Source organism: Sus scrofa, chromosome 14 (assembly GCF_054392235.1).
Source record: "Sus scrofa isolate SSC_HxYL_T2T_F1_AM1 chromosome 14, Sscrofa_HxYL_maternal_Yorkshire_Landrace_v2.0, whole genome shotgun sequence".
Taxonomy (NCBI): domain Eukaryota; kingdom Metazoa; phylum Chordata; class Mammalia; order Artiodactyla; family Suidae; genus Sus; species Sus scrofa.
The window spans coordinates 123,646,327-123,672,408 of record NC_139396.1 but is presented as its reverse complement, the minus strand read 5'-3'; the positions used below and the strand labels follow the sequence as shown (position 1 = coordinate 123,672,408).

The 26,082-nt window shown below is 39.9% G+C and overlaps 1 protein-coding gene across 15 annotated transcripts in view; it reads left to right on the top strand.

Moving 5' to 3' along the window:
• Positions 1 to 26,082, top strand: part of PANK1 (pantothenate kinase 1) — a 102,473-nt gene that overhangs the window by 40,577 nt on the left and 35,814 nt on the right. Inside the window, exon 2 of one of the 15 annotated variants that reach the window (XM_084996718.1) lies at positions 2,587 to 2,637. The exons of the other annotated variants lie outside the window; for them this stretch is intronic. The gene's annotated coding sequence lies outside the window, so the exon portion shown is untranslated. The remainder of the gene's footprint in view (positions 1 to 2,586; positions 2,638 to 26,082) is intronic. 15 annotated transcript variants of the gene reach the window in all.

Sequence of the window (26,082 nt, the reverse complement as noted above, 5' to 3'; positions counted from 1 at the left end):
AGCTTGTGAGTTTGCAATGTAAATAGCTAAAATATAACAAAGGAGAACTGTTTTGAGTTTTTACTTAGTGTTGCTAGCTTAAATGCTCTATGACTGAGTGTATTATACCTCTTGAAATAGTTTTTAAGGAATTGAAAATACATTATCATAACAACAGCATGAAGGCAGAGAAAAAATACTCTTGAGCCCTAACTTTTGCTTGCAAATCCACAAGAAGTATTATTTTAGAACACAAGGGAATATAACTTTATACCTGTGTACTTTGTCTGGTATTAAAGTAGTTTGTATTTTTTTAATGAAAACCATAGTTTTAAGTGTAGTGACCATACTTATCAGCTTTTAAAAAGAATTTATCAAAATTGATTTTTTTATCTTATCATGTTTTCTTTTTCTGAAGTTTATTTTGTTTTAAATTTTTTTATTGAAGTATAGTTGATTCATAATATTGTGTGGGAGTTCCCTTTGTGACTCAGTGGTTAACTAATCCAACTAGGAACTATAACGTTACCGGTTCAATCCCTGGCCTCGCTCGTTGGGTTAAGGATCCAGTGCTGCCCTGAGCTGTGGTGTAAGTCGCAGATGTGGCTTGGATCTGGCGTTGCTGTGGCTCTGGCGTAGGCCAGCAGCAACAGCTCCAATTAGACCCCTAGCCTGGGAACCTCCATATGCCGTGGGTGAGGCCCTGAAAAACACCAATAATAATAATAATAATAATATCTTGTTAGTCTTGGTGTAGAACAAAGTGATTCAGTTATACATATAGATGTGTATTATATATATTTACTTATGTATTTCTCAAATTTGAATGAACATTTCTGAAATAAACTTTACATGTTCTGAGGCACATCTGCTATGTTTATTACCAACATTTCTTAGTTAAAATTAAGCTGAATTTAATATCTTTATTCCTTCCCTATTAACATTCTAGCATCTTTAAAAAAAAAAAAAAAAAAGCCCAAGCAGTTGATGTTTAGGTAATCTAAGACAATTCTATTTAGACTTAAGCATATCTCTATTTTCTGATGACTGATAGAGTTTACATAAGCAATTATTGAGAAGAGTACTTACGGGCTTTAAATGAAATTTAAGAGCAGAAGCATCAAAGTTGGACAAATAATTGATTCCTGCTTATAGTTTGCAACTTTGGACTTATAGTTTGCTTAGAGTTTGCTTCTGGCAAACCAGAGGTGTTTTAAGGCAGCCAGATATTACTTATCTCAGGCACCTGGAGTGCATATGTGGGTAGGTGTGTTTCTGTTTGGTAATGTTTTGGGTAGGGTGCAATACACATTAAAATACTCAAGTTTAAAAACAATGAATGGAATGAAACAAACAGTTCAGTAGTTTTTGATTATTTAAAAAATTTACATCTGATCCCTCAAGGCACGGATTAGTGAAAATCTTGGAATCTAAAAATCAAGGGAGTTCAGTGGAAACATCTGACTAGGATCCCTGAGGACGCAGGTTCAATCCCTGGCCTTGCTCAGTGGGTTAAGGATCCAGAGTTGCTGTGGCTGTGGTGTCAGTCGGCAGCTGCAGCTCCCATAAGACCCCTAGCCTGGGAACCTCCATATGCTTCCAGTGCAGCCCATAAAAGGCAAAGAAAGAGAGAGAGAGAGAGAAAGAAAGAGAAAGAAAGAAAGAAAGAAAGAAAGAAAGAAAGAAAGAAAGAAAGAAAAAGAGAAAAAGAGAAAAAGAGAAAAAGAAAAATCAGAATAGTGGCAGGTTGACTTTGCTCAATCAAGAAAGGGGAATCTTGTCTACTGTTTTCATCAAAAGTACCATCACTTCACTCACTGTGCTTATCTTTGGAAAGCTTTCCTAGGACTAACAGCTTCATCAAACTTCCTTGATTACTTTACCTGCCTTTGCTACTTAACAACCATGGGACCTCAACCAAGTTAGCTCTCATCTTGGAATTCAGGGATTGGCCAGATAATCTTCAAGTGTTATTTCTTGTACCTTCAAAATTTTAAGATACTTCAGAGCTGATAGTTCTTTCTCCATGATTTCTACATTAGTTATCCAGTCTGCCATATGGCTTAGCATTTTATTATTACTATTACTTAAATTGTACCAAGTTGTATACTTTATTTATCTATTTATTTATTTATTTATTTATTGCTTTTTAGCACCACACCCGCAGCATATGGAGGTTCCCAGACTAAGGTTCAAATCCGAGCTGCAGCTGCCAGTCTACACCACAGCCACAACAATGCCAGATCTGAGCCTCATCTGCAACCTACACCACAGCTCATAGCAATGCCAGATCCTTAACCCACTCAGTGAGGCCAGGGATTGAACCCACATCCTCACGGATCCTAGTTGGGTTCATTAATCACTGAGCCATGATGGGAACTCCCTATTATTTTTTTTTTAATTTATTTTTGCCTTGTGCTGATTGTTTCATATATGGTATTGGTCTTATCACCTTAATTAAGTCGGAAGTCTTATTATAGATGATACAGGTTTTTTTTTTTTCATATGCTTTGCATCTTGGATACCTGACTATTTGATTGATGTTGCAGAAAAAAGGTACAAGTGATGTCATCATCACCTCACTGAAGTAGCCATTTCCTTCCATAGGACAGACTGGCAGAAGTCCTTCAGTGGAGCATCCATAGGGAGATTCCTTTGGTATGTCCTCAGTACTCTGATTCTTCGAAGCATACATAGGTAGCATCTTATAGAGTCAGCTCCCTTCCTGAATACCTTGAAACTAATGAAAGCTGTAATAAAGTGCTGTGAGAGCTTAATGTTTATAAATGGTATATAGTTATTCAAACTCTGGAGGGCTTGAGTTTGAATTGTAGCTGGATGACCTGGTGCCAATTATTTAACTTCTAGGCTTCAGTTTCAGTATTGGTAAGATGGAGCTATTCATACTACCTCGTGGAGCTGATGTGAGGATTAAACAAGATATTATATACAAAGAATTTAGATTCCTGCTTGGCGCATAGCAGTTACTCAGTAAACACCAGCTGTCGTCACCACCATTCAGGACACTGTCCACCATTAACCCATAGGACAAGATGACTAAGCTGGCAGAGACACCTCAGATTGATGTTCTTAGTTAAAAAGGGAGTGGGTAGTCTAGAATTAGAGAGACTTAAAAAGTGTTATTTGATTAGCTATAACACCCCAGTCCCTTTTCCCCCCCTTTCCTCAAAAAATATTGGGTAATACAGATATTTCCAGAAGGAAAGAGTACTCACGGTACCATTACTCAGAGAAAATGGCTATTTAAAATGTGCCATATAGAGAATTCCTGTGTGGTGCAGTGGAAATGAATCTGACTGGTATCCATGAGCACGCAGGTTCAATCCTGGCCCCACTTGGTGAGTTAGGGATCCAGCATTGCTGTGAGCTCTGGTGTAGGTTGCAGATGCTGCTCAGATCCCCTGTTGCTGTGGCTGTGGTGTAGGCCAGCAGCTGTAGCTCTGATTGGACCCCTAGCCTGGGAACCTCCATACACCATGTAGCCCTTAAAATTAAAAAAAAAAAAAAAGAAAAAGGCAAATAAATAAATAAAATGTGCCATATGCTAAAAGTAGTATGGGATCACACTAAGATAAAATTTTGATAACTTTATTTAAAAATTTTAGTGGGCATTCCCTCTCTGGCAGCACACTTCCATCTCCGGCTCAGTGCAGTGGGTTGAGGATCTGGTGTTGCCACAGGTGTGGCTTGGATTCAGTCCCTTCAGTGAGGTGATGATGCTGTAACTTGTACCTTTTTTCTGCAGCATCAATCAATTCAATCCCTGACTTGGGAATATGCCATGGGTGTGGCCAAAAAAGAAAAAAAAAAAAATAGCCAAAGCATTTTTTTAGGGCATTAAAATATCATTTTTAAAGGTTGTATTATATTCCCAATATCCCATTATATAGGTATAGCCATAATTTATTTAACTTGTCTCTCATCCCTTTAGACTGCAGCTAGGTATTCTCTATATCATAAACAGTGCTTTAACAACAACTTTGTACATAACTCTTTAGGTTTTGTTTTGTTTTGTTTTGTTTTGTTTTGTTTTGTTTTGTTTTGTTTTGTTTTTGGCTGCACCTACAGCATATGGAGATTCCCAGGCTAGGAGTCTAATCTGAGCTACAGCTGCTGGCCTACACCACAGCCACAGCCATGCCAGATCTTAGCCGCACCTGCAACCTATACCACAGCTCAGGGCAACGCCAGATCCTTAACCCACTGAGCTAGACCAGGGATCAAACCTGCAACCTCATGGTTCCTAGCTGGAGTCATTCCTGCTGCACTGCAATGGGAACTCCAATAACTCTTTAAGTTATTTTTGATAGAACTGACAAGTGTATACTTTTTGGAGAAGGAACAGAGGTGGCACAAAGTAGTATATAGCTGTTGCCTTGAAATCCTGGATATTTTAGTCTCCAAGGACACTTGTAGATGAGCCACACTAGTGGAAAGAGAAAAACACAAAGGCGATAATTGTTTGAGCCACCAAACACTATGCTGCAGAAAGACAAATATTTGAGTATCATCAGAAGACTTGAGAATGCGAGCTGCCCTCTTCCTTCGAAGTGTGTGGCAGTAGGCAGGAATGAGGGCTAGATCAGTGCCCACATCCTGCTGGTGGAAGTTCTGAATGCCAAGATCATGCAGATGAAACATTAGCAGAAAATGGTTGAGAGTTCATGAGCACATAACACACTCGTGGGTACAGACCGAAGAAACCCAAATCTGTTACCAGTTATAGCTAGTCACCATTGCCAAAGTGTAAGCCTTCAATTTTCTAAATATTAGGATATTTAGCTTTGGCACTCAGAATGTCCCCTACTTCTGCATCCAGCTAATTTGAAAAACCAGGATAAAAAGATAAATGGGTAGGGTTTTCTGGTTGTATCAACATAGAATGTGAATTATATACATTTTTAAAAGCATAACCAGAACTTCTAGAAGGACAGGAAGCTTTGCAAATCAAGAACAAGAGACCAAAATGGAAAGCAAGGGCGCACACTCTAGAATTGCTACTCAGATTTCCAAGTTTGTCAGTGAAGGTATGAACTGCAAAGAATTTAAGGGCCCAAGTGTTTAGCGTCTAAGTAAGTGGTTAAGTCAGGTATCAGACTCTGTTAGAGACACGAGCACCACTTTTCTTCTGAAGAGCAGTAAGTGAATTTCAACAGTAATATAGAGCGTATTTTGTTTGGAGTAGTAACCACAGATGGAAAGAGTGCCGTTAATTTTTAACATGTGGGACATTCAATAGATGAATACAAATCCAACATGGTTTTTGGAGACAGAATTTTTAGAGAAACAGAAGAGTACCGGTTTTAATGATCGGGTTTGGGGTTGCTTTTTTCTGTATGTGTGTGATAGCCTGACTTTTGATAGTGTATGTGTATGTTTTAATACAATCCAGTTACCATGAAAATCAATCAATGTTTGACTTCCATTGTATTTAATTATGTGCTTTAGCTTTACTGTGTAGGCCGGTGTTCACTTTGGGAGGACAGTGTTGTAAATCAGATATAGCTCACAGAATTTCTAAGTAGACCTTTGCTTAGATAGTGCATCTGTAGAGCTTGGTATCTCATTACTTAATTTATGACATCTTTTAGATGCTTGGAGTTGGCTAATCATACATGGGTATGTGTATCTGTGTTTCCTCCTGTATTTGAGAAATGTATTTTAAAGCAGCTGATGATTCCAAGGGGTGAAGGAAATGTTATTGCTATAGGCAGTTACATCAAAATCGTAATCTGGGCCTCTACAGATTTCTCTAGAGTTTGGAAAGAGGGTGAAAAGATTCACAATAGTGGGTTCTTAGAGTGTAGCTATTGTTGAGCAACAGCTCTGTGCCCCATTGCTCTGTACCGTGTCTTGATCAAAGCATGTGATTACCACTCCCACACTCCATTTTACAGATGGGGAAAGAAAGCCGCGGGGAAGTGAAGCAACCTGTCTAAGGTCAGTGAATGGCCCTGCCAAGAATTCAAAACCAAGGCTTTTCTTTTAGGCCATGTAAGCCAAAAGGGAATACGTTCAGTAATACTTGCAGAAAAGATAAGTGTGTGCCTTCTGTACACCTTGTGGCAGAAAGTTCGTTCATGTGTTTGTGGAAGAAACAGTAGCCAACATTAAGGGCCACTTACTATGTGCCAAGAAACTAAACCCTTTCGATGGATTATCTCATCCAAACATCCAGCACGCTGTGAGATAGGTACTGCTGTAGATAGAATGCTTGTGTCTGTCCCCCCTAACTCCCAAGGTATTGACAAGCGGGGCCTCTGAAATGTGATTAGGTCATGAGGGCGAGACTAGAGAATTCTCTAGAGCAAAAGACAGCTGTCTGGGAGTTCCCCTGTGGCACAACAGGTTGAAGATCTGGCACTGTCACTGCAGCAGCTTAAGTCATTGCTGTGGCACAGGTTCAATCCCTGGCCCAAGAATTTCCATGTGCTGCAGGTGCAACCAAAAAAAAAAAAAGACAGCTGTCTAGGAAGCAGCCTCTCACCAGACAGTGAATCTGCCAAGGCTTTGATCTTGGATTCCAGAACTGTGAGGAATACATTTCTGTCATTTATAAGCTGTAAGTTTATTTCCTGTCATGAATGGTAATTCCATAACAGCAGCTTGAACAGCCTATGACAGGTACGGTCATGATCTTCCTTCTGCTGATGAAGAAACTGAGGGAGGGCTCTGGGACTCGGGAAAACTGAGTTCAGATTTTGACTCTGCTGGGCCAGGAGATCAGACTCAGACCTCTAGTGGATTCCCCAGGAGTGTGGCTAGTGTTCTGTCTTGGAAAGAGCTTTGGAGCCACCAGACCGGGATTCAGAGCCTCGTTCTACAGTGTAATCTCAGGTTAGATGCTTAACTTCTCAGAGGTTCACTTTGTTGGCTGGTAATAACGGCGTCCCTCTTATCAGTTGTAAGGACCGGATGTGGACAATGTAGATAAAGTCTACAGTAGAATGCCTAGACCCTGGTGTGTGCACAGTAAAAGATATTTTCCTGTTCATACTAGCTAGTAGTAAGGGTATTTAATGTTAGTATTCTTGCTGTTATTTAGTCACAGAGGCTTTCAAAACTTTCTGAAGTCTTAGGATTTTCATCAATCTCTCTTGCTCCGACTGAGAACTTTTGGGGACTGGGTTTCAGGGTATCCTTCAGCCTGTTCTGACATCACTTCCTCAATGGAAGCTTCCCTAATTCCTTCTAGGGTTTCTAGAAGCTGGATGCCTGGCCTGCATTGCATCTTTATCTCACTGTCACTTTCATAGATTTCTCCACTGCAGCTCCTGAGGCCAGCCCTACCTGAAAGTGATGTTGGTAACTTGATGAATAAACAGACTGTGTAATTTATTTTACTGCTAATCTAGTGTTGGGGCAAAGTTATTTTTAAAAGAGGAAGTGTCTTCCTTTGATCTTTCCTGTTTGATATCTCAGCCCTTGAGTGAGACAGATAGGCACTAAAGAGAGGAGAAAGATTAGGAAAGGGAGCATTTCTCCTTTATAAAAGCTGCATGCATTGAACAAGACTTCAGAATTCAAAACAGCTGCGTCCAGTCCTTGGGCCTTCTTTTTAACCCTCAGCCTAGCAGATTTTGTTCAGCCAGATGATGAGATGGATATTTCTGGGTGCCTGTTGCCTGCCAGACCAGCATGCGAACCTTCCGTGTGCCTGGCCTTGACTCTACACTGAATCTGAGGCCACAGGACTTTAGATAGTGGCTCAGGATGGTCTGGATCTGCATGGACCTTTCTGAGCTGTGGCCAGCCTGGGCAGTGCCAGTTACTAGGAATCCTCTGGGGCTTCTGGACAAACAACTCCTTTACAGCCTGGAGTAGTAAAAAAAAGGCAGGGATGGATTTAATTCCACTTGACGCTCAATATGGGTCAGTGGTATGGTGAGTCTTCCATCAAAACCTAAGCACTCAATAATCACTATGGGTCGTGATGTTAGATGTCAAAATCCACCTCCTCGTAATACCTACCCAGTGCAGTGTATCTAATCTATCTTCTGCAGGACAACACAACTCATTCAGTATTTAAAGACAGCTATTTTATTTTATTTTTTGTCCTTTTAGGGCTGCATGTGCAGCATATGGAGGTTCCCAGGCTAGGCATCTAATCCTAGCTTAGCCACCGGCCTACGCCACAGATCCGAGCCATGTCTGCAATCTACACCACAGCTCACGACAACGCCAGATCCTTAACCCACTGAGCGAGGCCAAGGATCGAACCTGCAACTTCATGGTTCCTAGTCGGATTCGTTTCTACTGCACCATGACAGGAACTCCAGCTATTTTATTTTTGCTTTTCCTTGGGGTCCTACCCTCTGAAGAACCAAGAGCTATGCTCTCCCATGTGACGGGTTACTCCATTACCAACGTGATTTAGTATAGGTTGTATTGAGCTGCCAGAAAGTATTAAAACTTAGACTGCAGGATGGCTTCTTTAGATTGTCATGAAAAAGATCTGGTGAATATTGGCCTGGGTGATCTTGAATGCTGAGATCTAATACTCTCCATGGGTCCCTCAGGGGCTAATCAGTTTTCCTTTGGGCCAGGAGCTATGCTAGACTCTGGGTATAATTGTTGGTTTCACATGGTTCTAAGCTGTAGTGTCGGCCAAAGACAATTACTTGGCTTGATTTTACTCAAATGCTATGATAGTTCCTTAAGTCATTAAACTGTATGTACGAGTCAGAGGACTTGAACATAGTTGAGGCTATTTACCATTCATATTTCCCCAGTGACCTATGTTTGATGAAAAACATCTAATAAGATATTATGCATTTATGGGAAGGAGGGTATATTGGTTTGGTCAAGGAGATATCACATCTTCTTACCTTTCTTGGAAACTTTCTGCTATGAGTGGCCCATGTGTGATTTATTCATTGGAGTGACCACATAATATTTTATCAGCAGTTCTTAAAGAGTGGTAGAGGTTATCACTGGTAATTATGCCAGGACCTTCTTGGAGTCCCAGTGGTGTGCTGGAACCAGCTCCTGCAGGCTCTGGGAGCTAGTTGTACACATTACTTCCCAACTCTGTATTCAGTATCCTTGTGTTGGTAGTTAGAAATTGGCCATACTGGGTGTATTTACACAATGGAAATGAGCAAATGCTGAAAATCAGGGTTTTATTTTCAGAGATCCAGTTGTTAAACATTAACCAGTACACCACTAACCAGAACACAGGTCACAGGTCACTCAAAGTCCCAGAGAGCATCAGTAATGGAAACTGAATTATTAAAGCATTTGAGGCAGAGAATGGGAGAAAAAGCCCAATATGTCCTCTGCTATGTAGGACAATGCCGGAAGATAAGAAATTAGATGAAGGAGCCTCATTCTCAGAAAAAAAAATATTCTACAAACATCTGAGCACCCACTGTAGTCTAAGGGTGGAATTTAGAATCACTTTCTCGTCAGCCCTCTGTATCCACAGATTCTGCATCCAGGGATTTAACCACTTATGGATAAAAAATACTTGAAAAAAATTCCAGAAAGTTCCAAAAAAGCAAAATTTGAATTTTCCATGCACTGGCCACTATTTACATAGCATTTATATTGTATTCAGTGTGATAAGTAATCTAGAGATGATTTAAAGTAACCGGGGGATGTATGTAGGTTATATGCAAATACTATGCCATTTTATATAACGAACTTGAACATCTGAAGATTTTGGTATCCACAGGAGAAGAGGGGTATGGGGTTCTGCAGTGAATCCCCTTGGATATATATGTGTGTGTGTAATGTGTGTGTGTGTGTATATATATATATATATATATTTTTTTTTTTTTTTTTTGCCCTGCCTGACAGCACGGGGCCCTTAATCCACTGTGCCACCAGGGAATTCTGAATCCCCCTTGGTTATTGATGGACAGTATTGTCTGCCTCCCTTTCTCCCTCTGAAATTCCTACCTCAAAAATAGTTGGGCTTAGTGCTGGATTACCCAGTAGGCAGGACACGCAAGTGTTCACATACTACTAGTGCAGCTTGGGAACCAAGGAAAGGAGAAGAAAATAACATAAGCATCTTTATGTATGTTAATATTAATCATAGAAAAATCATAACTTTGGACTTTTTTATACTTTATACTGAATTCATGATTCACTGTTGCTTTTATTTTGAATGACCTGAATTATTTGCGTTAATTGCTTATGGATTGGGGAGTACCATAATAGCAGGGTGGAGTTGCCAGAATGTCTTTATTTCATGTTTCTGGTCAGGGCAGGCAGGTTGAAATTTGTCCCAGCCAAGAGGAGCAGCTTGGTGTGTATGTTTGGTTTCAAAGCCAGATCTAGCAGGCAAAAAAGGGACTTCCCCAGTTCATACCCATTTGAATTTTACTCCAAAGGGAATTCATTGTGCTCCATTTGTCCTTTCACTGTCCTGAAGGAATATCTGGAGAGTGTTGGGATTTTTAAACAAAATTTTTTTATTTAGGAAAATTTCAAATGTTATACAAAACTTGAGTGTAACTAACTGGTAAGTACTCATCACTCATTTCTATAATTATCAACTCATGTCCAATCTCATTTTATTTTGTCTATGACATGCAAACCTGCCCCTCCCAAACTGCATGATATTGCAGCAAATCTCAGATATCATATCATTTCAATGGCAAATATTTGTATCTAAAAGATAAGCACTCTTTAAAAAAACATAATCATAATCTGTTATTTGCTGGAACAGTTAACAAGGCATCATATCCAGTTGAGATAATAGGATTTTATGATGCACAATTAGATGAATAAATTCAGTTATCTAACTACAGTTAAAACCATTACATCCTGTTTGTTGATAGAAGAAAATCTGATGTTGTATTGCCCTAGAGGATCTCTTTGTTTGTTTATGATTACTCTTTAACCTTTTTTTTTTGGTCATTGAGATTTGAAGCCTCATTCTTGGAATGAAATAGTCCTGTGCCCCAAAACAGGTACTTTGGGATCACCCCAAACTTCACTGTACTGGAAGTGATGGGGATTTCCCATGTAGTTTTTGTCTTGCAGTTGAGAAGTTAGGAACATCATTAAAAGAATTCCACCCCTCTCCTTTCCTCTGGAGTTGGGGTGGGAGCAGGCAAGCTAGCACTCATCCTGAAGACAGGCTGCGGAGATGGGCACAGACCTGGGAATCTGGAAGTGTTGGACTCAGGGTTGAACCACGTGGCTGTTGCTGAAATTTGTCAGATAATTCGAGATTCCAGGCAACCTCTCCATCTGTGCCCTGTATTTCAAGTTAACTACAGAAACAAAGAAAAAGATCCTGGCCCTGGCTAGCATTGCTCTTGTCTGTCAAGCATGCCTAGGGATCAAACCAGTGAATCAAATCAGTAAATTCTTATCTGTAGGACTGCTAGAACTTGGGAACCAAAACTTACTTTTGTCAGTTTTACAAAAAATGTGCTTCAAATGCAATTTTTTTTTTTTTTTTTTTTTAAGGGCTGCACCTGAGGCATATGGAAGTTCCAAGGCTAGGGGTCAAATCCAAACTACAGCCGCTGGCCTACACCACAGCCACAGCCACAGTAACGCAGAATCCTAGCCGTATTGGGACCTACACTGCAGCTCACGGCAATGCCTGATGCTTAACCCACTGAGTGAGGTCAGGGATCAAACCTGTGTCCTCACTGATCCTAGTCGGCATTGTTAGCACTGAACCATGACGGGAACTCCCTCAAATGTATTTTATACATCCTTGCCTTCTTTGATGGAATAATGATGTCATTTAATACCTTCTAATAACATTAAGGACATCATCAATATCAGATTTTTATGCCAGGTTGTATAAGTAATGCTGTTCAAAGTGTTTGGATTTGCTCCTTTGTTTTCCAGTCAACGGATATTTGTTATGCATCAGTTATATACAGGACAGAACTTTTGCCCCTAAAAGTCCAAAACTTTCCACATAATTCATTCCAAATATTTCATTCAAAATCCTCTTTAGGAGTTCCCTTTGTGGCTCAGTGGCAATAAACCCTAGTATCCATGAGGATACAAGTTCGATCCCTGGCATCACTCAGTGGGTTAAGGATCAAGCATTGCCATGAGCTGTGGTGTAGGTCGCAGACGCTGCTCGGATCTGGTGTTGCTGTGGCTGTGGCTGGCAGCTACAGCTCTGATTCAACCCCTAGCCTGGGAACTTCCATTTGCCACGGGTGCTGCCCTAAAAAAAACCCAAAAATCTCATTAAAACTATTTGTGTCTATTTAAAAGCTGTAATTAAAAAGCTGGAGACCACCTCAGTAATATTTGGATGGATTCCTTAAGCTCCCTGAGCTTCAGTTTCATCATCTATAAAATGTGCATAATAATGATGTCTGCTCTATTGGGTTATGAGAATTAAATTGAATATTGCATGTGAAGCTCATAGTACAGCACCTGGCACATAGTAAGCCCTTTAATGTTAGTTGGAACAACGCTGCTGCTGGGTTAACTTTTTTTTATAGACCCTGAAATAAGCTGCTTCTGAATTCTTATAAACAGACCATTGATTGGCAGGTATGGAGCTCTGAAGTATTTTTAAAATTTGGCCTGTGTATCTGTGTCCACAACTTTGCACAAGTTCACCACCTCAGCACACGTGTACCACACCTGTCTAAATTTGGGGCAAAGTTTAGGAGTATTTGCTTGGTAAATGCTCTCACTCTGGCTTAGGTCAGTTATGTCATCAGAAGTAAATGGGTAACCTGTCAAGTCCTGCTAATGTTGTCTTAGACTTTTAGCACTTCCTATAAGGTTTAGGTGCTTTTTGTTTGATTTTTATATTTATTACAAGCAAACTGAGGAGTTGTTAGATATTTTTGGTATTCAGCTTTTTTGTGAAACCCTCTCAGAAAATCTTTTCAAGCTATTGAAGCAGTTTTGAGTCAAGAAATTTCTGAGGTTGCAAGGAAGGCTGTTCAGAAAATAGTAAGAATTTGCACGTACTCTTTGTGAATGAGGCTTTTTCCCTATAAATAATAGATTTCTGTGTAATCCAAAGAAATTCAGAAATAAATTCGATGCTGAAGTTCATGAAACTGAAGCTATCATTTGTAAGTGACAGTTTGCCAGCCTTTATCTTCATCGAAATAGCATCATTCTTGTTGGTTAGCTTTACATTAAATGTGTGATATGTTTTGTAATATAAACCTATTTAAATAAGATAAATAGGGTTTTATCTCTTTCATATGTGACGTCCAGAGTTAAGATGTTAAAAAAAAAAAAAAATTCCAAAGTTAAAGACTTTGAAAAGCTCGCCTTAGTGGTAGAGAAGAAGTATTTCAAATACTCACAATAAATTAATCTCTTTTCATAATTAGATATTACATCTGTGCCTTCAATAAAAATTGTTATAGTAGGAGTTCCCTGATGGCCTAGTGAGTTAAGGATCCGTCATTGTCACTGCAGTGGCTTGGGTTGCTGCTATGACAGGTTCAGTCCCTGGTCCACATGCCATGAGTGCAGCCAAAAAAAAACTGTTACAGTAAAAAAAAAAAAAAAGGTTTATTACTAATCACCATGATGATCATTTCTGGTGTCTTGGAAGCAATAAGCCAGAAGGTAGCTGAGAACCTGAAAGGAAGCAAACATTTCTGAGCCACCAAAAATCACTGTTGGAAAGTAGATGAAACTGGAAGTGCTCATGCATTTTAAACTTGGAGTACTTCCTGTGCTCTCTCTGAGTCTGTTTACTCTCACCAAAGTCACAGCTTTAGCAGACTTGATTTTCTGATTTCTCTGCATTCATACATAGCAGGTTTGGGATAGACATTGCAGTACACTGACAGCAGCCAAGAAATTAACAGTGTTAGCTGAGAAGCAAGACATAGAAAGCTACAGCAGAGATAGAAACATACTCAAACCGTAACAGCCTGGGAAGCACAAATTTATGTGGTTCCCAAGGGCATCAGTATATAGTGGGTATAATAATTGATTCTCAAATGAACCTGAGTCATCAGAGAGAGCTAAGCTTGGGAGTTCGTTTGTGGCTCAGCAGGTTAAGGATCTGGAGTTGTCACTGCAGCAGTTTGGGTCACTGCTGTGGCGGGGGTTCAATCCCAGGCCTGCGAATTTTCATATGCTCTGGGTCCAGCCAAAGGAAGGAGAAGAAGATATTTTCTTTAAGAATACGAGAGAGTGGATCATGTATTTCAAAAGATTTCCTTCAAAAACTATTATAATTTAGCACTTAAATCTTAAAAGTCATCTATAGAATGAAGGGATTGGGACAGAGCTTTATATATAAAATTTGCTTTATTGAGATATAATTCACATACAATTCATCCATTTAAAGTGTGCAGTTTAGTGGTTTTTAGCATATTCATAGAGTGCAACCATCACCACAATTGAGTTTGGAATACTTCATCACTCCCCCCAAAAAAATTTATTGGCATTCACTCCCCTTTTGCCCCACAACTCCCAACCCTAGACAACTACTAATCTTTTTCTCTCTATAGACTTGCCTATTGTGGATATTTCATATAAATAGAATTATAAAATGTATGGTCTTTTGTGGTTGGCTCCTCTCCCATAGCATAGTGTTTTCAAGGTTCGCCCATGTCTTAGTATATAGCAGCATTTCATTCCTTTTTATTGCCAAACCACATTGCGTTGTATGGATTTATCACATATTATGTATCCATTCATCAGTGGGTGGACATTTGGATTGTTTCTAATTTTTGGCTATGTTGAATAACACTGCTCTGACCATTCACATACTGATTTTTGTGTGGGCATATGTCTTCTCATTTCTCTTAGGTACATAGCCAAGAGTGGACTTGCGAGATCATATACTAGCTTATGCCTAACCTTTTGCAGAACCGCCGGGCTGTTTTCCAAAGAAACTGTGCTATTTTATAATCCAACCAGCAGTGTATGAGGATTCCAATTTCTCCATATCCTCACCAACACTTGTTATTTTCCATTGTTTAAATGACAGTCGTCCTAGTGGATTTCAAGTGATATCTCATTGTGGTTTTGATGTTCGTTTTCCTTAAAGGGCTCTTTTGTCTGTCCAACACTAACATCCTGTGATTTTTAAACCTTTCGTATGTTCAAACTCTATCTACAGTATAATGACAAGGTTCTTGAATGGCTAGGAAGTATCAGGCTTTACTTTATGGTATTTACTGTGCTTAAGAAGGAACCCTGGAGTCGAAGCTCAGTGATTAATGAAACTGACTAGTATCCATGAGGACGTGGGTTCAATCCCTGGCCTCACTCAGTAGCTTAAGAATCCGATGTTGCCGTGAGCTTGGCAGATGTGGCTCGGATCTGGCGTTGCTCTGGCAGTGGCGTACATAGGCTGACAGTTACAACTCTGATTCGACCCCTAGCTTGGGAACCTCCATATGCCTCGGGTGCGACCCTAAAAGGCAAAAGACCAAAAAAAAAAAAAAAAAAAAAAACGAAGAAGAAGAAGAAGGAACCCTGCACAGAGCTGCTGCTGTTCATATATATTGAAGGGTTGTTTTAATTAAGTAGTGTCTGGTATTAGGACCATGTGAATTTCACTCAGCAGAGTTTTCACTCCTTCTCTCCAGACTATTCTTGATTAACAGTCCATCCTCACACACTAGAATGCAGTAAGTGCCAGGGAAGCAGGGTCATCGCTGCTTCCTGACTCTGTGCCCCAGTGTCTCCCACTGTCTAGGAACGAAAGATCTGTTCAGTGAATCAGTGGATGCCTAAACCTGTGACTTGGTCTTAGGTTATCTGAGGAGGGTGCTTGTGACCCCTTCTTTATTTCAGCTTGTATTGCCCTGTGAGCAGTTGGCACATCTCTTCTCCATCTGCACCCAGCTCACCTTGAAAGATTTGCCAGGCTTTCATAGTCAAGCTAAAAGAAATGAATCAAGCCCATTTCTGGTAGCCCTGTTATTCTGCCCCATAGTGCTGCCTAGCAATGCTCTTCTCCCTGAAGCCTCTTTAATTAACCACTCCCTGGTATTAAATTGTCAATAGCATCCCTGGAGTAAGTAAGCATGCTCTGGTGGCTTGTCAAGACAGCAAGCTAAACCTCTTGGTGGTTTAAACTGGGATTTGTCTAAGCAGGTAATGAGATTACCATCTTGAGCCTCAGTGCAGGGCGTTAGGTAGCTGGAAAGAACCATTCCTGGGTGGATGCTGTGATCAGCTCTGGTGGCTGAAATGATCACACTCAAGACAGCTACACAGGCGTACTCATGTCCCCGAGCTTATCTCTGCATAGTCAAAACTGGAATCTTCTTTTTAGTCCAGGGACTGTATTTCTGATGAATAAGGTGGCATAATTGGAGATGAGAACCACACGGAAGTTGGATACTCACCCTTCTTGCCTTAGTTGGGCAAGATGGACAGTTTTTTGTTTGTTTGTTTGTTTGGGGCATGCGCATGGCATGTGGAAGTCCCCCAGGCCAGGGATGGAACCTGTGCCACAGCAATGACAACCAAGTCCTTAGCCACTAAGCCACCAGAAAATCTCATGGACAGGCAGCTTCTTGGTGAGAAATGGGAATGGTGACCATAAGGGTCTGTCATTGTATTTCCCTCCCACCTGCTCAGCCTGAGAACATTACTGTGGAATGGGAAGCAAATTTCCTCTGCTTCTCATTTCCCCTCCTTAAGACCTGGAATAGAAATACAGGATTGACTGCAGGGGTGATGGGGGAAGATGAGCTCGGTGGCCACTGGAATGACAGCCCTCTGCTCTGATTTCTCTCCTAAGAAGGTAGCATGGAAAGGTTCTGGGACCTGAGAGAGACACTGCACCTCACTGAGCCAGTCAGGGACTTGAGAAAGAGACTCAAGAAAAAAATTTTTTTAACCTAATGGGTTTGATATTTTGGGTCCTCTCCACCTGGGTCCTGTTTCCTCCTGGCCTAGATCCAAGCTAAGAATACATTTACTGGTGCCCCCAGAATGGCACCCTGCAAGACCTTTTTTCCCTCCTAAATCTTAACCTGGGAGAAAAAAAAAAAAAAAAAGAACCTTCCCAAACATAGCTTTTAAGTTTGTTGTTCTAATTTCATGTGGTTGTCTCTGCCGTAGGTTGCAAATCCAAGAATGTCTGCCTGCCTGACCTAAATACATGAGTACTGTTGCCAGAGCTCACTTCTTTCTGGAAGAATGCGTGGTTACCTTTAAGATAGGAGTCACTGGAGGAGAGGAGCATGTGGATGAAATTTAATTATATGTGGAACGTTTCCAGACCCATAAACATGGGGTTTAGTCATGGGTGGATGATAACCGGAAACTTCAGAAGCTGTGTTTAAAATGTGAAAATTACCTGTGGCACTCCTGTTTATAAATTGTCCATAAATAATTTCATTAACAAGTGATTAGATGTTTTCGAATCCCTCCTGGGAATGGGGAGGTCTGCAGGGTCATTACCGTGCATTGCCCTCAGCTGGCAGCCTGAGTTTCCTGGCAGTTACGAGGAAGGGCAGCTCATTCAGACTCTGAGTCTCACTTTCAAATTGTGGTCCAGCTGCTTGTAGCATTCATTTCAATCCGGCTGGAACAGTGGTTTTGAACTTGATTCCTGAGACTTCCAGGGGCCCTCACTGAAAACATATTCTTAAGTCTCACTGTATGAGACTTTCAAGGCAGTGGTCTGGAAGTCTGTATTTTTTAACAAGTACATTAGATGGTTTTTATGGTGGCAAAATTTGAGAAACAGTGTGGTTGAAGACAGCCCATCGTTTAAAATATATATATATATATAATTGAAAACATTTGACTTTAAAATTTAATTGCACAGGGAATTCCTTGGTAGCTCAGCAGGTTAAGGATGCGGCATTGTCACTGCTGTGGCACAGCCCGCTGCTGTGGCACAGGTTCCATCCCTAGCTTTGGAACTTCCAAATGCCTCAGACGTGGCCAAAAAAAATTTAGTTGCATAAAGTACTAAAATGGAAGTTGCTTTAAGTAAATACAATTGTCAGCAAACCATAAAGAGCCAGTTCAAATTGCAAATGCAAAGTAGACTCTTGTCTGGGATGTCATTTCTAACCTGCGGTTGAATGTGGAGCAAAATGTAAATAGAGGCTAATCTTCATGAAGCTCAGGCACTTTTGCCTTTATGGGCCCCATGCTTCATAAAAAAATATATATATATTTTATAATTCATGGTATAAAGATGGATGTATTGATATATTACACCATTTTCTTTGACCTGAAAATTCATATGTTTTCTTCTGATTTTGAAAGAAATTACAATATTTTCATGATTGCCTAAAAATATTGTAGGCACTGAGCCTGTTTTGCCTAAGAGTGGATTTGGGCCTGCATGGCAGAAGTGGTGAAATTCACAAGCTAGTTCTGGTGGCTGATGCGAGAATACTTCTCTTGCCTCAGGAGTTCTGAAAGGAATCCTCACTCTTTTCCCCTTTCTCATAGGAGAATATGATCAGCCCTTTTGTCCCCACCCTTGTCCTAGTGAGATGGGGAAAGCTGATGGGATTCTAAGGCTGTGCCAGTGGAAGAAGGGTTACTGTCACGTAGGAGTGTGTGGCCTTTCCCATGGCGATCCAGGGATCCATCCCCACAAACCATACCTGTGCCCCTTAAGTGTGTTCTGAATTGCCAAGTTTAATATACTGGTATCGCCCTGAGAGTAGGTGGGTAAATCAGGTCTCCTCCTTCCTAGAGGAGCCCTGGTGACATCAAGCATCTGACTGGCCAAAAGACTCTGCTCTTAGGTGTCAGGCTTTCCCTGTCATTTTTTTTTTTTTTTAATTTTAATTGAACTTTAGTTGCTGTACAATATTACATATAAGTTACAGGCTTACAATATAGTGATTCACAATTTTTAAAGGTTATACTCCTTTATAGTTATTATAAAATATTGACTTTATTATGTCATATAATATATCCTCGAGGCTTATTTTATACCCATTAGTGTGTACCTCTCATTTCCCTACCCTATCTTGCCCCTCTCCCTTGCTCTCTCTACTGGTAACCAGTAGCTTGTTCTCTGTATCTGTGAGTCTGTTTCTTTTTGTTATATCCACTAGTTTGTTTTATTCTTTAGATTCTACATGTAAGTGAGAACATACAGTATTTGTCTTTGTTTCACTCATTTCACTAAATACAATACCTTCCAAGTTCATCCACGTTGTTGCAAATGGCAGAATTTCATTTTTTATGGCTGAGGAGTATTCCTGTGTGTGTGTGTGTGTGTGTGTGTGTGTGTGTGTGTGTGTGATATGTGTATATGTATACCACAGCTTCTTTATTGATTCCTTTGCTGATGGACACTTAGGTTGCTTTCATATCTTGGCAATTGTAAATAATGCTGCTATGAACATTGGGTGTATGTATCTTCTTGAATGTGTTTTTGGTTGTTTTCAGATGTGTACCCATGAGTGAAATGGCTGTATGATACGGTAGTTCTATTTGTAGTTTTTTAAGAAAGATCTATGCTATTTTCCAGAGTGGCTGTACCAATTTACATTCCTGACAATACTGTAGGAAAGTTCCCTTTTCTCCAATTCCATGCCAACATTTATTTTTTGTGGTCTTTTTGGTAGTCATTTCTGACAGATGTGAGGGGATATCTCACTGTGCTTTTAATTTGCATTTCTCTGATGATTAACAATGCTAAGCATCTTTTCATGTTCCTGTTGGCCATCTGTATGTCTTTGAAAAATGTCTATTCAGGTTTTCTGCCCATTTTTTAATTGGGTTGTTTGTTTTTTTGATGTTGAGTTGTATGAACTCTTTATAGATTTTGGATATTAACCCCTTATTGGTCATATATTTGCATATATCCCATTCAGTAGGTTGTCTTTTCATTTTGTGGATAGGTTCCTTTGCTCAGCAAAAGCTTTTAAGTTTAATCAGGTTCATTTGTTTATTTTTGCTTTTGTTTGCTTTAGGAGACATATCCAAAAAGAAAGTTGCTGTGATTTATGTCAAAGAGTGTTCCACTTGTGTTTTCTTCTAGGAGATTTATTGTTTCCAGCCTTACATTTAGATCTATGATCCATTTTGAGTTTACTTTTGTGTATGATGTTAGAAAACATTCTAATTTTATCCTTTTACATGTAACGCTCCAGTTTTCCCAGAACCATTTATTGAAGAGACCATATTTTCTCCATTGTATATTCTTGCCTCCTTTGTCATAGATTAATTGACTATAAATGCATGGGTTAATTTCTGGGCTCTCTATTCTGTTCCATTGATCCGGTTTTTTTGGTGCCAAAACAATATTGTTTTGATGACTATAGCTTTGTAGTGTAGTCTGAAGTCTGAATCTGTTCTTTCTCAAGATTGTTTTGGCTTTTTTGGGGTCTTTTGTGTCTCCATACACATTTTTTTTTTCTTTTTAGGGCTGTACCTATGGCATATGGAGGTTCCCAGGCTAGGGATTGAATCAGAGCCACAGCTGTGGGCCTTCACCACAGCCACAGCAACATGGGATCTGAGCTGCATCTGTGACCTACACCAGAGCTCACAGCAATGCTGGATTCTTAACCCACTGATTGAGGGCAGGGATGGACTCTGAATCCTCATGGATACTGGTCAGGTTCATTACTCCTGAGCCACAGTGGGAACTCCTCCATACACATTTTAAAATTATTTGTTCTAGTTCTCTGAAAAATGCTCTTGGTATTTTGATAAGGATTGCATTGAATCTGTAGATTGCCTTAGACAGTATGGTCATTTTGACAATGTTAATTCTCCCAGGCTAAGAACATGTTATATCTTTCCATCTATTTGTGTTGTCTTTAATTTCTTTCATCAGTGTCTTATATTTTACCAAGTATAGATCTTTTAGCTCTTTAGATAGGTTTATTCCTAGGTATTTTATTCTTTTTGATGCAGTTGTAAATGGGATTATTTCCTTAATTTCTCTTTTTGATAGTTCATTGTTAATGTATAGAAATACAACAGATTTCTTTATGTTAATTTTGTATCCTACAACTTTACTGAACTCATTGATGAGCTCTAGTAGTTTTTTGGTGGTGTCTTTAGGGTTTTCTGTGTATAATATCATGTCATTTGCAAACAAGCACAGCTTTACTTCTTCCTTTCCAATTTGAATTCCTTATACTTCTTGTCCAATTGCTATGGCTAGGACTTCCAGTACTATGCTGAATACAAATGGTGAGAGTGGGCATCCCTGTCTTTGTTCTTGATTTAGAGGAAATGCTTTCAACTTGACACTCTTGAGCATGATGTCAGCTGTGGATTTGTCAGATATGACCTTTATTATGTTAAGTATGTTCCCTCTATACCCACTTTTTGGAGAGTATTTAATCATAAATGATGTTGAATTTTGTCAGAAGCTTTTTCTGCACCTATTGAAATGATCATATGGTTTTTATTCTTCAGTTTGTTAATGTGATGTATCATAATGATTTGCAGATGTTGAAGCATCCTCCCATCCCTGGGACAAATCCCATTGGATCATGTTTTATGATCCTTTTAATGTATTATTGGATTTAGCTTTCTATTTTGTTGTTGACTTTGGCATCCATGTTCATCACTGATATTCACCTGTAACCTGTGTGTGTGTGTGTGTGTGTGAGTGATATCTTTGTCTGGTTTTGGTATAAGGGTGATGCTGGCTTTGTAGAATGAGTTCAGAAACATTCCTTCCTCTGCAATTTTTTGGAATAGTTTGAGAAAGGTAGTTGCTAACTCTTATCTAAATGTTTGGTAGAATTCACCTTTGAAGCTGTCTGGTCTTGGACTTTTGTTTGTTGGAGTTTTTTGGATTAGTGATTCGATTTCATTACTAAAAATTGGTCTGTTCAGATTTTCTATTTCTTCCTGGTTCAATCTTGAGAGATTGTACATTTCTAGGAGTTTGTCCATTTCTTCTAGGTTGTATATTCTTCCGGGCTGGGGAGCCTGACATGGGGCTTGGATTCCCTCACTCCTTTGAGGGAACTCTACAGTTATAATTATTCTCCCATTTGTGGGTCACCCACCCTAGGGTATGGTACTTGACTATATTGCAGTTCCACCTCTCCTACCCATCTCATTGTGGTTCATTCTTTATATCTTTCATGGTAGAAGATTTTCTCCGGTTGGTTCTGGTCTTTTTCATCAATGGTTGTTCTGCAGATAGTTGTAATTTTGGTGTTCCCATGAGAGGTGGTGAGCTCAGGGTCTTTCTATTCTGTCGTCTTGGCCAATTGCGTTTGTGTTATTCTGGATGGTTTGTGTCTAATGGATTTCAGTAACAGCCTTAATATTGGTAGAATACTGCTTGAGAGAGAAAGGAACTGATGAGATGAAAAATGCAGGCATACTCTTTTTCCTATCCACACGTCATTGAAGCAAAGTTAAAACAATTTTTTTCTTTTACATTATTATGTAGAGGTTTTGGGTTGAGAATTCTAAAATAACTGTGATCAACGAAGGTTAAACATACTGATTGTAAAAAACTGCAAAGTATCATCAGTGACACCAGAAAGAAAAAAAAACAACCTTAATCACTATCCATAATGCCTTTTAACACTTTTGCCTGATGTTTCTAGACTTCTTTTCTGGGTACAAAAAGCTGTTTAATTTTTACAAAATTGTAAGCATATGAAATGTACCATGTAATCACCTGCACTTTTCACCTAACAATATATATGAACATTCTCTTCACATCATGAATTGCCATCTTACAAAATGATTTTAATGGTGATACATTATTCCTCTGTGTTAATGGATAATCATTTATTGAACCAGACTTCTGTTTTTGGACATGACATTAGTTTTCTCATTATTAGTAGTAAAACTTTAATGATTTTATGACATAAATTTTTAAATACATACATAATTATTTCTTTAGGGTAAAGTGGAACTAATGTATCAAAGGGTGTAGGAATCTGGAGGGTTTTTTTGGCTTTTTAGGGCCACAGGTGCAGCATATGGAAATTCCAGGCTAGGAGTCTAATCAGAGCTACAGCTGCTGGCCACAGCCACAGCCATGCCAGATCCAAGCTGCATCTATGACCTACACCACAGCTCATGGCAACGCCGGATCCTTAACCCACTGAACAAGGCCAGGGATCGAACCTGCATCCTCATGGATACTAGTAGGGCTCGTTACCACTGAGCCACAATGGGAACTTCCTGGAGCTTTTTAATGTGTGTTTCCAAATAGCCGGGAGGGAGGGAGGTTTGCAACAGTTTACATTCCCATTTGTATTCCGCAAGTGCTTGCGTTCTTGTACCCTTGCCAACACTGGGTATTGCCATTTGAGTAAAATTCAAACTCAAGAAATCTGGAAGCATTAATTCAAAAGAAACCATGACTCAAGTTTCTTTGCATAGAGTATTTAATGTTTAGCAGAGTGCTCTATGTGCAATAATTATGGGTTTCTTTACAATGGTGTGGAAGCCCCCTTATTAAATTTTACATTTACCATTTTCTTCAAGGTCCTTAAATAGATCTTAGGTTTTCAACTCTTATGTTTTATACTGTTAAAAGTATGGTTTTAGAGGACCTTGTGTGTATGTATTCAGGATGATGGAATGTTAGAACTAGGCAGAACTTAAGTGATGGGTTAATCCACCTCTGTCTTACAGATTAGTTAATGGTTCAAGAAAGAAACTTGCCCACAATCACTCCATCTGGTGCAAGTGAGACAACTCAATTCAGACTAGTCCAGCGAAATGGAGAATTTGTTGGCTCATGAAACTGAAAACAGGTTCTGATACCTACCTGTGACTGACCTTAGATAAATTCCTAAATAAAAACCTCTATTTTGTTATCTGTAAACAGTGTTGCACTCAACCAAAGGTCCCTTCCACCTCTTAAAATTCAATGTTTCTGTGAATATATTAGAACAGAATTTCATTACAGTATCAACCAAATGTAGACATACTGAAAAGAAGGCTAGCACTCGAGAAATTTTTAAAGAAATACATTGCGTATTACTAATGGATCTGAGTTAAAGTTTTTTTGTTTTTTTAACTTGCAGAAGCCCTTAGGCAACTCGAAGGTAGTCAGTATTCCCGTAGCGTAAACATATCTCCAAAGTGCTTGAAAAGTCTTTTATGTTGTTGTTGATTTACACAGTCCTCAAACAGCTTTTCCACCTATTAGTTTGCTTAACAGATGTATTATCAGATAGTGGGGAAAGAAATTCCGTCCTTTTGCTCCCTAGTCACGATTATTACTATGGATTTCAACGTGGTGAGCCTAGGGAAAACTATCCATGATGGGAGCTGGTTGCTGAGTCACACCGGTGCTCAGAAGAGCGCATCTTAAGCACAGAGCGCCTAATTTACACACAGGAAGAAATATTGCTGGTAGGGGACCTGCCTCACCAGGAACACCTCTTAAAGCTCTGTGGCTGGTTGTTAGAGAGGAGATAGATTTTTCTCATGCCAGGCCTCCTTAACTCTTTAAAATGGTTTCTTTGTCTGGCAGGAAACCTTTTCTCCTCGCCCTCTCTTTCTCTCTCTCTGGTTGTTTTTTGTTTTTTTTTGAGTTTGGGGCTTTTTCTTTTCTTTCTTTTTTTTTTTTTTTTTTTTTTTTGGTCTCTAGTTATTTATGCTATTTGGAATTCACTGTGTAACCCTTGAAATTTATTACAGGAAGCGTTAAGTGCCCCTCAGAGACTATTCTAGTGTTCTGAAAAGGTCTTGAAGAAATAGGCTGTGTCTTAAAGCCATTGACGAACAAAACATTTTAAAATATTTCACCACATGTTAAGAATACATATTCGGAGTACCCGTCGTGGCGCAGTGGTTAACGAATCCGACTAGGAACCATGAGGTTGCGGGTTCGGTCCCTGCCCTTGCTCAGTGGGTTAACGATCCGGCATTGCCGTGAGCTGTGGTGTAGGTTGCAGACGCGGCTCGGATCCCGCGTTGCTGTGGCTCTGGCGTAGGCCCGTGGCTACAGCTCCGATTCAACCCCTAGCCTGGGAACCTCCATATGCCGTGGGAGCGGCCCAAGAAATAGCAACAACAACAGCAACAACAAAAAGACAAAAGACAAAAAAAAAAAAAAAAAAAAAAAGAATACATATTCATTTAAGGGTTTTAACTACTATCAGATTGCCAATTCAGGTTTGTGTTTGGAGGTATTTTTAGAGAGATAAATGTAGCAGAGCCTACATACCTTTTTATGAACACTCATCTACCGCATATTTATCAGCAATGTTTGCAATCCCTGGAGCTGGTTCTGCAGGAGAAGGAGGCTCCCAGGGGGAAAAAAATAGCCAGCCAGAGATTTTGATAAAAAGTATACTAGTCAGGATAGGTGAGATCATTCTGTAGTAACAACCCTCACACACATCTTAGTGCCTTAAAACAATGAAGATTTATTTCTCATTCACCCTGTAAATCTATTGACGGGTAGCTGGGGCTTCAGTCTGGCTCACCTTCACTCTGCGTCCCCACTGATGGAGCAATCATTATCTTGAATGTTGCTGGTTTTGGTAACAGAGAGTTCTGCAATGTCTGACACTAGCCATAAGTGCTCTTGCCTGGAACTGACACACACCATTTCCATTTCTAACTCACTGGCCAGATTAGGCACATTGCCTGCCTCCATGAGTAAAGGCCAGGAGCTGCAGTCTGGCCCCATGGGCCAGGTAGGAAGGGAACCAACAGCACTAGCAAATACCACAATTTGCTCTTCTGATTACCAGATATTTGACTTATGCTCCCTCTGGCAAGTGAAGTGCTCATTCCCTCTCCAAAGGAGAGACCCCCAACTCCCACCCTGTCACAGCATCTAGATCATGCACAGCAGGCATGGCACTCAAGTAGGGGATAATGCAAAGTTATTGCAATACCAGCTCTGGATATGGGTCCTCATGATCTAGAGACTTTTAACTAAAAAAGGCAAGGTACTTGTTGTTGACCCCTCCCCCCATTTATATTAATATCTAATGGTGAAATAATGATTGGCAAACTCAATATACCCTGCTATTCAGAAAAGAGGTAGATGGGAGACATCCATTCACTGGTCCTCGGCCATTCTAAAATGCTGGACAATTCTGAGATTCCTGCCTTATAGGTGAAAAATGTCTCTCTGGGGTCCTGATTCTTCTCTCTGGGAGGGCTTACCGCATCCATTATTCTCTTCAGTCCTTGGCTTTGTCTAGTAACTTCCTTGATTGCATCTCGAGTGAAGACTATGCCCTCCAAAAGGATCTGAGCAGCTTTCCC